The 12,972-nt window shown below is 50.1% G+C and overlaps 1 protein-coding gene across 1 annotated transcript in view; it reads left to right on the top strand.

The window, feature by feature from the left end:
- The window catches only part of CYLD (CYLD lysine 63 deubiquitinase), a 74,465-nt gene extending 69,946 nt beyond the window's left edge, over positions 1 to 4,519 (top strand). The window contains exon 18 of the mRNA XM_079117286.1: positions 4,040 to 4,519. The gene's annotated coding sequence lies outside the window, so the exon portion shown is untranslated. The remainder of the gene's footprint in view (positions 1 to 4,039) is intronic.
- The last annotated feature ends 8,453 nt before the right edge of the window (positions 4,520 to 12,972 follow it).

The raw sequence follows: 12,972 nt of genomic DNA, 5'->3' as shown, positions 1-12,972 counted from the left end.
CCACACTGTCGTCAGTGTTTCTGGAGTGACCTGTGGATCGTCATGGGAGCCTCTGAATCATCCTGGGAGCTTTAGAGACCCAGGCTGGGGGGCGTGGCACCAACCTCTCAGGGCGGGTCCTGGAATCTGCATTTTGAACACCTCCCTTCCCCCACCGATGGTCACATGTACACACAGAGGCTTGAGAGCCACTGCCCTAGCCCCTGCCCTAGCCCCTGCCTTGGCGAGGAGGCTTTTTCATTCAGGGAATCCAGAAGGAGCTTTCTTTTGGTTGAAGACCTGCATAAACTGCTTTGTGTGCAAGTGAGAACAGGAACTTTCAGAGAGCCAGGGTACCCATCTTCACTCATTTTGTGGCATGCATTAAGCGACAATGGAACCAAATCCATCGGACGAGGCCTGGCCCATCACAGGGGCTTCCGCAGGTTGGTGAGGCTGCTATTCCTTGCATGAGGCTGGCTGCAGGCCTCCCAGCACCCATTAACTCTCTCTCATTCCTGCTCTGCTCAGGATATAGGGGAAGAACTTCCACACCAAGGCTTAGCCTGCTCCTTCTGGGCCGGACTCACCTTGAAGAAGGACAGAGCTATGTTAGAAAGATTCCAGAACTGAAGTCACGACCTTCCTAGGTGACCTCTCTCTCATTCTCAGTTTCTCCATCTCTCACACAGGGAACTGGGACTGAGTCTGCTCTGTCCTATCTCACTGTGACATTCAGGACCTTGGTGCTGTGTGGGTCCCTCCCCAAGTGGCATTGTGGTGGTGCCTGGGTCTGGAGTGAGCTCGGATTCCTCCGACTGCTGGCTGCTCTTGGCTTGGTTCTTTCTCCGCCTCTCTTGCCTCTTGACAATTACACACAAATTCTGAGTCACATGGGTGTGCCATATATGTGTGCTATTTTTAAAAGTCTTAAGATTTTACCTACCTTAAGGTAGCCAGCACTTGTATTGCTAGGAACTTTTTCTAAGGAAATAATGATTATGTGTGTCCAAGATTAGCACATATAAGATTCCAGGCAGAAATATTGATCAAAAGATCAAACTTGGAAGCTTAAATATGCCAGACTTTGCTAAACGATGACCTAGCTGGACTTGGGAGTACGGAGCATTGACAATTCTTCTAGAACATCATTTCTTAAGGGCATGAGCAAATGTTCATGCAATATAAGGTGAAAAAAAGTGGGATCTAAAAACATAATGTATCCTAATAGACCTGATTTTGTTTATAAAAATATTTGTGAATGGACCAAGAAACTTGTTAGCAGGGAGTACATTAACTACAGAGATTACAGAGGCTGCAGATGGTTTTTATGTCTTTATTTTTCTCTTGTCACTGTTATCCAAATTAAAACCAGCATTTGATTGAATGACAGGGCATGCAGGGAGGGTGGCTGGGCAGGGACCATTTATCAGAAGGAGATAATGGACCCAAGAAAGTTTGTGAGCTGTAAATCAAATACGGTGGAGGTGTTGGGGAGTGTGCAGTGGTAATTTGGAGGTCGTTCAAAAGAGAAGTGCATTTTCATGTTTTGAAAGAGCCCATGTCCTGGCTACTCTGGGAAGCAGGGGCTGTGTCTGGGAAAATGGACGGCAGGCTGGAGGGGGCGTGGCTGGGCTCCTGGAGATCAGGTGGGTTTTATGGCCCCAGGGAGGGAGTGAATGGCAGCTGGTACCCCAGGGTGAGGCAGGAACTCACCACACCCAAGGGGTGAGCATGGCAGGCACTGCCAATGGCTGCAGTCAACACAAAGCTATCTCTAGATCAGGAGGGCCATTCTGAGGATGGGGATCCTGCAGGGAACAGCATGAAGTGTCAGGATCACATTGGGGAGTGGGAGGCAGCCCAGCGTGACTGTCACTATGAGGCAGGGAAGGAGGAGGAGGACTGTGTCCCAGTTGGTTTGGTATAAAACACTAGGCCAGCACCACCTGGGGCCTTTCCACTCTGCCCTTCCTCTGTGTTCAGCTCTCCCTGTAGCTGCCCAGCAGACAGCTTAACGCCTCCTCCCTCACCCTGCAGGGGGAGGGAATGGAGGGTTTTATTTTGCTGGTGGAGAAACTCAGACCAAAGGAGCTGGGTGGTCTCACCAGTGTGAGCAGCAACCAGACCTGTGCTATGGGGCTCACAGCCTGTGGGCTCAGGAAGTGCACACTGGCTCCCCCAGGGCCAGGCCTTCAAGGCAGGAGCTGAGCTGGCCCTGCCTCTTTGCGGGGGAGGGAGAGGAGAGACTGCAGGGCTCCCCCACCCCAGGGAAACGCACTGCATACTCCCAGCCCAGACGCAGGAGCTGGAGGTTCCAGGACAGACTGAGTAAAAGGTGGCAGGGACAGTGGAGCGGGGCTGAGGCCAGCTGTGTGCTGGAGGAAGCTGTGAGGGAGAAGGTGATTTGGACAAGGGCTGGGCACACGCGGATAGGCCTGTGGGACCTGGACACCCTGAGCGGGGAAAAGGAAGGAATTGTGGGATAGACTGCTTGGGACAGGAGGCCGTAATGGCTTTGAAGATGCTGGGGACAGAGGAAGAGCCAGCACAAAGGCTGAAGTATGAGAAGCTTGACAGAAGAGACGGCGTCTGCTCGCTGGGCCTCAGTTTCCTGATTTGTAGAACATCTGGCCCTGGGGAAGAACGCCCTCTGTGTGCTCTCATCCTTCAGAGAACCTCGCTTCCATTACCCAAGGGGGAGGCCGAGCCCCAGGCAATGCCACGGGCTTGACCAAGGACCACCTGGCTCCAGAGACCTGGCATTGTCTCTAAAAAGGGCCTTTGGGTGGGAGTGGGTTGGGGAGGTTGGCCGGACAGCCCCTCTGCGGCCCACCTATGCAGAACCGTGAGAAGGGGACCCATCCCACTGTGGCTGGAGTCCAGGCCCTGGCGACCCTAACTGTGTAGCTTCCTTTCCTTTGTTTCTGGGATGCGCCTTCTTATCCTAAGTGGCAGCCATCCTCTGTGCGGGGCTTGTCCGTACCCGTACACGCTTGTGGGCTGTGTTAGATCGACCTTGGGGACTTCCTGGCACCTCCACAGGCTCCCTTTGCTCTCAGATGTCCAGTCATGCTCCTGACCCTGCAATAACTGCCATTTTGGCTTGTGTCACCACAGATTCATGTTGCCAGCTTTTGGATTTCACGTAAAGGGAGCCACAGACCTTGCCCTGCTTGTCGTGACTCCCATTCATGCTGTGGATGTTGTATCTATCAAAAGTACTACTTCCTTGCTAGCAGAGCTCTGTGACACTGATACACCATAAGTCATCAGCTCTCCTGCCAATGGACATCTGGGTTGTTCCATTTGGGGGCCCCTGAGTGTGGTGGTTCTGCTGTGGTGGTTCTTGGGCATGTGTTCTGGTGCACACACGTGTGATTTCTCCTGTGAATGGAACTGCTGGGTCACCATGCAGGTACACACTGAGCTTCAGTGGACACTGCCACACCTGGTTCCAAATAGCTTTCATTTGGTGTTCAGCCATCCAAGCCCACAGAGGCCACTACGGCCTTGGTCGAGTGGGCCTGGCTACTTCCGTACTGGTGGACACCTTGGCATCATTTGCCCGATGCTGGTTCTGCAGAAATGCGGAATGCAAGAGTTGGGGGTCATGGTGGTACTCGCTGAGATTTCACAGGAAGGCCTGGGAGGTCGGGCAGTGTGTGCTGGGGTTGGAATTTCTTTAGGCAGCCCCCCACAGGGCAATGTGGGAAGATGTGAGGGTGAAGCTACAGCTGCAGCGGAGACCCCCGAAGTTAGAGATGCCAGGACCATGGATTGTCTGCTGAGGGAAGCTGCAGGCAGTGAGCAGAGCCATCCTGAGAGAGGTCAGGGGGCTGCAGCCAGCAAGGATGTGGGGCGGGGTCGCCCCAGCCTGGGGAGCTCTCCCAGGACCCCGACACCGCAGGGAGCTATAGGAACTAGAGATTTCCCTCTGGATTTTGGTTGCTCTGAGCCTCCCTTTCTGTGCTCCTATTCCTCTCTTTTGGGATGAAAATGTTCACCCTGTGCCCATTGTGTGTCAGAGGCATGTAACTTTTTCTTTTGATTTTTACAGGTTCTCACAGCTAAGCATTTGCCTTGGATCTTGGAGGAGACTGTGAACTTGGACTTTTGAGCCATGCTGGAACTGCTATGACTTTGGGAACTCTCGAAGATAGATGGAATACATTTTGCATTCTAAGATGGACATAAAGTGTTGGGGACCAGGAGTGGAATGTTATGGTTTGGATCTGAAATGTCCCCCAAAGACTTATGTTTTAAAGGCCCATTACCCAGCTCATGGTCCTACTGGGAAGGGATGAAGTCTTTATGAGATGGGTTCTAGTGGAAGGAAGTTAGATCACAGGGGCATGCCCTTGAAGAGGATATTGGGATATCAGTCTCTTTCTCTCTTTGCTTCCCTGCTATCATGAGGTGAACAGGCCCCTTCTACCATGATATGCTCTACCACCTCAGGCCTAAAGTAATAGGGCCAAGCAACCATGGACTGAAACCTGTGAAACTGTGAGCCAAAATAAATGTTTCCCTTACTAAGTTGATTATCTCAGGTATTTTGTCACAGTAACAGAAAACTGGCTAACACAGATGGGGTTCATCCCTTCAGTTTAAATCTGGAGAATCTGGGGCCTAGGGAGGTAGGTCTGCACCCAGAGGTGCAGGCAAATCAGAGGCAGAACTGGCTTAGAACCCAGACATGGGGACTCCTACTCATGGCTGGGCCCATTCACACCCTGGAGCGTTGTGTGCCGAGCAGCTGGGGCACTAGTGTGGGCCTCCTCCTGTAATGCACACTGGACCTTCCCTAAATGGCAGAGGTGGCCTTTCTCAAACACTGACCTTCTTGGGCTTCTTGGGCTGCAAGGATTCCAAAGCCTGATAGAGGTGGTGGCCCTGGAAGGGACTGTCTCGAGCTCCTGATTTTAGCACATCATTCCTCGGCTCCCCAAGCTCTTGCCAACACCTTCCAGGTCTCAGACCGGCACCATCCCCACCTCTCCCTCCTCCTCACTTGCCTACTACTTCCTCCCTCAGGTGACAAGATGGAAGGGATCCAAGACTTTTCCTGCTACTCCAAGCACTTTCCTGTGCACACAGGACATCCCAGTTTATCTCTGAAACTCCCCGCAACCCACCCTTATCTCCAAGGTAACCTCCACTCAGGGGATGCCACCCCTGGTCTTTATTTCTATCTGCCACTTCCAGTAGCGAGGCTCCCAGAGTGTGAAGACCCTGTTGCCTTATCTCCTCAGCCTCCAGCATGGGGCACCCCAACTCTGGGGCTTCCATGTTCGTTGGAAGGTGGGATGAATCACGGAAAACTGCTTGGGCCCGGACATCTTTCAGGGCATTTCCAAGATGAATGTTCTTTGGTGCCCATGATGTCTTAGTTGTCAGGACTTGTCTCTTCTAAGCCCCTCATGAAGGGCACCGGAGAAGTCCCTTGCCTGTCTCCTACGTGCTACAGAGGAATTTTCCTCTGAGCTCCAGCCTGACTGGAGGAACATGGGGTCAGACAGATGTGGCCTGTGGCTTCCAATGGTGAATACGCCCTGCAATGGTGCTGGTTTGTCTCCACCCCGCTGTCTGAGGACCTGCTGAGCCTTGGGTTTGGGTCACTGTGCCAGTCTCCTCTTGCCAGGCCCCATCTGGTATGTATCAGGGATAGTCGTGTCTGGTCACAGGTAGGTCCACCTCCTTGTGGGCCAATTGCACCTTCATGCTCTGTGGAACCAGCCCGGTACAGGCTGCCTGGGCTCTGGCTACTCTGTGCTCCTTGACAAGACTATCTCTTCATGGGCCTCAGTTTCTCCACCTAGAAAATGAGGTGTCCTAGGTCATGGCTGTCCAGCTCACTGCGACATGGGGCAGTCCGAAACATAAGGAAGGGAAGGCATTTGGGGTGGGTCAAGAAGTGTGAGCACAAGCTGAGGATATGCTGATTTTTCAGACAACACCAGAAATTTCTGAGAGGAGTGAGGGTTCTCCATTCGTAAACTTCTGGCAACCTTTTTCTTCAACACTCTGTGGGCCAGCGGTTCATGAACTGCGGCCCAGACATCCCCTTCTGCCACTCTAAGAGTCCATATCCTTCCCGTCGGGGGCACTGGCTGGTGGCAGCGGGGGTGGGGGACCCAGACACGAGTTCTGCCTGCACGTCACCCCTCCCCAGCACACCAGCTGTCTCGTCTCCAGCGCTCTTTGTAGGACGATTGCCTTCCTTACGGGGCGCCAGAGCTAGCATATGAATTTTTGATCAGATTGCCTTTTGAATGAGTTGACTGTCATGAACAACAGGGCAAAGGGCGCCTGCATTGTGTCTTTAACTATAACTGTTCCAATTAATTATGGGTTTAATTAGCATACATCGAGAGCAGCCCCGGAAAATAATACTTCATGGCTTACAGATGCTCTGGCAGCTGAAACACGAAGTGTGATCCCAGGCTGGGGGAGAGATAGTTATTAATAAATTACTCCCATTGTCAGAGACCCTTATTTATATAAATTAGCAGGGGATACATAATCAACTTTAACTGTATAATTTATAATAATTGATTTCATTTTGACTGACCACTAGCCGCTTACCAAATACCCTTGGAAGAAAAATTGCCCTATTAGGGTAAGTTTAATCCTAAACATAGCTAATGAATCCTATTACTTTAAGGTCATATTTGAAGCTTTTGTTAATTGTCAGAACCATTTTAAATTGATTAGAGTTAAATCAAATCAATGTAATGTTTAGAAAAACAATATTTCTAATGGATGAGGCCAGGCTGACCTCGAATAAACATATTTATCAACCGATTCCTGGTGACGAGAAGGGGAACAGCCAGGCCCATAATTCACATTTGTCTATAATATGGGAAATGTCACCAGGCAATTAGTTATGTCAGGTAATGAATAGGGAGCGCGGGGATACCCCTCAGGCAGCTGGGGTGGAAGGGGATGGAATGTTCCAGGGGTTCACCTGTGGGTGGCCTCCCCTCCCCCAACCTAAGTGCAGTGCTTCCGGCTTGGTCCTTGGACCATTTCCCAATACTCACCTGGCCATGGATGGCCACTGCCTCCCCTGGCCACCTAGGCCTTCCTCCAGGGGCTCAGATGCTGGCCGTGAGGCCAATGCACACCTGCTCACTCACTCCTCAGGCCAGCTCAGGCAATGCTGTGTCAGGGAAGAATCCTGAGCCCCAGGCTCCATCAAGACCTCCGGGTTAGGGCTCGCAGGGCAACACAGGTACCAGTCCCAGCTCCTGGACCATCCTGCTGCTTTACTAAGCCCTGGGCCTCAGATCCTAACCCAGGACCCAGGACCATCATGAAGAGTGGCTGAATGGAGGAATTGAACATTACAGACTGACTTGTGACACCCTTGCAAGCTACCACCTTCTGACCATTTACCAAAGGCCAAATCCTTTGCACACATGCAGCTAGTTTTTGTGATATTCCTAAGAGGTGGGTTTTGGTACCTCCATCCTACAAAGTAAGTATTTTATCCAAGATGTCTTCCTAAGCCACGATGGAACCAGGATCTGAACTCAGGTCCGAGGGAATCCAAAGTTCTATCTAGGATATGGCCTCTTGCAAGAGGGGGCCCTGAAGAAGGATTTGGATTTCCAGAGGGGTTCTGGGCCAGTGTTCCAGGCTACCTCTGAAGAACAAGATCAAGGTGTGGGCAGAGCAGATGTGGAAGAGAGACAGAAACATTTCCTTCCTGGGGTCTCCTGCTTCTCCCTGTGACTTCTTCCCCAGCCCAGAGGGATGGTGATGTAGTACAACGGTGGGCAGTGTGGAATTCTGGAGGAGGAGGTCTGGACTTGGGCTGAGTCCTCATCAGAAACTTATTCCCCATGTTAATTCAGGAGGTTAACTGTGGCCTCCGTTTCCAGGACGTAAAAGGAGTACCACCCAGAACATATTTCAGGGGAAGGGCACAGAGTGAGCAGGCTCATGAAGCGTATTAGAGGAACATCTCCTTTTCTGTGTCCCCATTTTTATCACCCTGGCCAGGCAGATACCAACCACAGGACAAGTGGATTAGTGGCAGGGGCAGGGATCTGTCACTTTACTTAGCTTCTGCTTGGGGTCCTCGGGGCAGAATAGCTGAGGGAGGGAGGGGTCTTCAAGCTGGCTGAAGCCTGAAAGAGCAGCCCAGAGTGCCTGGGAGAGGACAGGCGCTCAGCCCCTCTGCCTGGGGAGGCAACTCTGCAGGCCAGCTGGAGCCACTTCACCATGTTCCCTGAATGCCGCAGTTTCAAATCTCCAACTCACGTATCACCGAGGAAGGCAGGGCAGCTGCCTCATGGCTCCTCCTCACACATGAGGAAACAGGCCTGGAGCTGGCTCATGGCTCGCCCCAGTGGAAGGCCAGAAGTGGGCTGCAACCGGAAGTCAGGCCCCCGACGTCCCACAGCCTTGCCCTTCCTCCAGGTGTGGCCCACCCGCTCTCGCTGATAACCAGGGCTGGAGGCTGAGGCGAGGGTGCAGAGACCCCAAACCTGACCTGCAGCCACAGCATGCCAGTGACGACCATAGCCAACTACGACCAGAGCTCCCCACGTGCTCTGTGGTGTTCTGGACGCTTTACTGTGTGAGTTCTCCCTAATTGTGGGCATAGTAAGTGTTATCAAGTGCCCAGTTGTCCCATTTGTCAAGGTTTCAGCTGAGGCACTGAGAGGTAGACCTTGTCCACAGCCACGTGGCTCCCGGGGGCGGAACTGCTCTTCCCAGGGCCTGAGCTCATCATCACTCCGACACTTGCTCCTCTGATGTGCAAGATCGAGGCTTGGGAATCATTTCTGATAATCCAAAGCAATCTATGCCTGATCACAGGCTCCTTCAATGACTGCAGGTCTTCATCATTAAAAACCATTTTTGAAAACAAATATAACTGAAGCTGGAACAATTGGAGCAACAAAATAAATATTCACAGTGTTGGATTGTAACCCTAAGAAAAAAGTAAATACCCATGAGTTCACATGATGAATAAATGATTGAATAAGTAAAAAAAAAAAAAAAAAAAAAAAAAAAAATTTAAAGAAAATTGCAAATAATATGCTTTTGCAGATGTTCCTGGTTCTGGGAGAAGGAGCTTGACTCTCTACTGGAGGTTGAACATAGTGACTCCCTTCCAACAGGAACAGTGTACGTAACAACAGACCCCACCATGATGCAACGATTGAAAAACGTGGAGGAAAAATAGCAACTCTCATGGAGAAGTTTCGCAGCTACCACCTTGTCCAATAGATCAAGGTTAACATCACCAGAAGAACATCGTGGGCTTCCTCTACCCTCATGGATGTGATGGAAGGGCATTCTGCCTCTGTGCTGTTCTTCCCCCAAACCTGCAGCTCCAGTCCAGGCACAAGAAAAATTAAACACACCCCAAATGAGGAACATTCTACAAAATTTCTAACCAAGACCTTTCAAAAGTGTCAAGGGTATGAAAGACTGAGAAACTCACAAAAGAGCCAGGAGCCCTAATGGCTAATGCCACGTTGTCCTGGAACAGAAAAAGACGTTTGTGTCAAGACTGGAGAAGTCCAGATAAAGCCTCTAGGTTAGGCAACAGGAATGGGCCAACGTCAATGTTTTGGCTTTGACTCTCATATCAGGGTCACGTTGAAGAGATGTTAACATCAGGGGAAACTGGACACAGGGGAAACGGGCACTCATTTATCTTTGGAACGCTTGTGTAAATCCAAAATTATCCCCAAATAGAAAAAGTTTATTAAAAACAACAAATATGACCATTATGGCTATAAAGATGTCCAACAAAAGTAACAAGCAAACCTTCCTCTTCCCCCAGGGCCACACTTCCCGAGGGTCCCATGTGTCTACTGGTGTCACCGTCTGCTTTTTCCATGCCGGAGCATGCGGAGTCACGTCTGGGAGTTACAAGAACCCAGGTGGGAACTCAGGAGAAGCTCATGGGAGCTCTAGCTGCCGTGGGGCAAGAAGGGGTGGCCTGTGTCTCTGTGGAAGTTCTACCTCACCTGGGGGAGCCACGGAAGCTGCAGATGGTTTAAATCACAGAAATGCATTGTCCATGGTTCTGGAGGCTACAAATCCTCAATCAAGACCTCAGCCATGTCGGCAGGGCTGGCTCCCTCTGAGGCTGTGAGGGAAGGTTGTGTCCAGCTTCCCTGAGGCTTGTGGGTGGCCGTCTTCTCCTGTCTTTCCCTCCATGCAAGTCTGTCTCTGTGTCCAGATTTCCCCTTTTTATAAGAACATCAGTCATACTGAAGTGGGTCCCATCCTAATGACCCCAGTTCAATTTGATTACCCCAGTAAAGACCCTCTCTCCAAACAAGTCACATTCTAAGGTACGGGAGGATAGGACTCTAACATGTCTTTGTTTGGATGTGAGGAGAACAATTCACCACATACCAGGCAACTTTAGAAATCAACTTCCTTTGGCCCAATGAGTTCCAGTTTTCTTGCTCTCTCTTGAGTGACATGTTTCCAGCCAGGTCAGGCCGACTCGGGTGTGCATCACACCTCCTGGAGCAGACATCTTCAGTTGAGCACATCTTATGGGGCTTGGTTGTGACCTCAGACTCCTGTTGAACACACTCTGCTCTACCTACTACTAGCCTGAGCATCATGTTTGGCCTAGACCTTGCTTGGCCACATGTCGCCTCTATTCTGCTTGGTTCAATTCCATTTCCTCTGCTTGGGAATGCTTCCAAAGCTCAGTTTAAGGGTCTGTTTTCTCCTTCCATGAAGCTTTCCCTGCTCATTGAAGCAAAGAGCATCTCTTGTTCCATGGGCCCCAACAGCACTGGTTCTGGAATGTTCTCTGTAGAAAGAGTTCTCGTTGGCAGGAAGGGACTTGGGAATATATTTGCATAAACACCATGCAGGAGTCAGTGAGCCTCCATTGCCTACATCAAATTAAGGAGGATGGGCTGATGGAGATGGGAGAAGAGCCAATCCCCTCACTCCTGTGTCATGCACACAGTGGGTCGTTCACTCCCCCATCTACTTCATTCCCTGTATCCTGATAAAGCCCTGATTACCTGTGCTGCTAATGATACATCGTGTCAGCCAGAAAATGACAAGTCAATCTGCTTTGCCTTTGAAGGAGGCCATTGGCTTTTTTCTGGGTTGTCTTGAGGGGCAGGTGAATCTTCCTTCCCCAGTGAACAAAACATCCCCTGTTCCTCAGGGTGTGGAGACCAGAGGACCGGGGACCTTCCTGCAATTAAGAAACTCAGGTATTGACTTTCTAATGACTTGAGGTCAAATGGAGATTTTTCCTGATGGACTGGAATGTTAGTTAGCTTTTTGTCACTGTGACCAAAATACCTGAAAAGAACAACTTAGAGGATGAAAAGTTTATTTTGGCTCAAGTTTCAGAGGTTCAGTTATGACTGGGCTGACTCCAAGGTTGAAACATCATGGTAGAAGGGCATGAGGAAAGCTGCTCAGCTCATGGCAGTCCAGAAGGAGCGGGAGGATGGGGTAAGGAAGGGGCCAAGGAAAAGATATAGACCCCAAGGGCTCACCTCCAACAACCCACTTCCTCCCATCATGCTCCACCTGCCTACAGTTTCCACCATCTCCTAAGTAGTCCATTCAAATTATTAATCCATTAAATGGATTAATCCTTTGGTGGGGTTAGAACCCTCATGACCCATTTACTTCCCAAAAGCCCCACCTATGAACTTTGCTACATTGGTGACCAAGCCTTCAACACATAAACTTTGGGGAACATTCCTCATGTAAATGATTAACAGTTAGTGAGGAGGGGTGGAAACTCAGGATTGATAAGCTGATCGTTCCAGGTCCATTTTCCAAAAGTAGAGACTGTGTTTAGTTAGTGGTCCCCAAAATACATCCACCCAACACTGAGAAATGACCTTCTTTGGAATAAGGGTCTTCACAGATATAATTAAAATCAGGATCTCAAGGTGATGCTATTCCTGGCCTAGGGTGGACCCTAACTTGAAGAAACAGAAAAGAAGACCCACAGACACATTCAGGAGAAAATGTGACGTGAAAATGGAGATGAAGATAGAAGGCATGGGTTCGTGGCCAAGGAATGCCAAGGAATGCCAAGGAATGCCAAGGAATGCCAAGGCTGCGGGCAGCTACCCAAAGTGGGAAGAGACAAGGAGTAGATTTTCCCTCAGAGACTCAGAAGAGACATGGTTTTGCCAACACCTTGATTTCAGACTTACAGTTTATAGAACTGTATGAAAATACATTTCTGCTGCTCTAAGCCAGTAAGTTTGTTGAAATGTGTTATAGCAACTAAGGAAAGGAATACACTGGGTCACAATTTTTATTGACCACATGATTGTTAAGATCATGATAAAAAGATCAGGTGAGTCAGGACCATGAGACTCATAGCAAAAGTCTATAAAAGGTCATGTGTTTGTTGTGGCTCTTTGCAGCCTCCCAAGACCTGGGCACCATCTTCTGCTAAGCTTTCTCTGGGTTTGCTGTCTGCTATGTCAGATCCTGGAGTGGCTGAGGGTCAAGGGTCTTTGTGAAAGAACACAAAAGAAGCTGGCTTTGGTGAGAGGCTCAGAGGTGTGGCGCAGAGCAGAGAGCTGGTGGGAAGGAACAGAATGGGAGGTTGGGGAGGAAGAGCCTTAAAGGCAGGGGTTCCCCAAAATGAAACTGTTGTCCAGGTTGGATGGATGTTTGGCCAAGAGGTGGTCAGTGAAGAGTCCTGCAGAATGCCCAGAACTGAGGGGCTGGGGAGATAGCTCAGTCAGTAGAGTGCTTGCCTTGTAAGCACAAGGCCCTGGGTTCAATCCCCAGCACCCTCCCAAAAAAAAAAAAAAAAAAACAGAATGCCCAGAACTGGCTGGGTCTGTGCCTATAGCACCTGACCACAAATAATTCCTGTGTCTCAGACATGGACCTTGAAATTCCACCATCAAGTCCCCTTGGAAGAGCTGAGAGGAGTGAATTGCAGAGCAGTTACAACTCCGTGTTGTCTTCCTCTTTTGTCACATCCACAATGTAGAATTGGCTACA

Source organism: Sciurus vulgaris (assembly GCF_902686455.1).
Source record: "Sciurus vulgaris genome assembly, chromosome: 17".
Lineage (NCBI taxonomy): Eukaryota > Metazoa > Chordata > Mammalia > Rodentia > Sciuridae > Sciurus > Sciurus vulgaris.
Note: the sequence above shows the minus strand (reverse complement) of the source record. Positions and strands in the feature narration are given on the sequence as shown.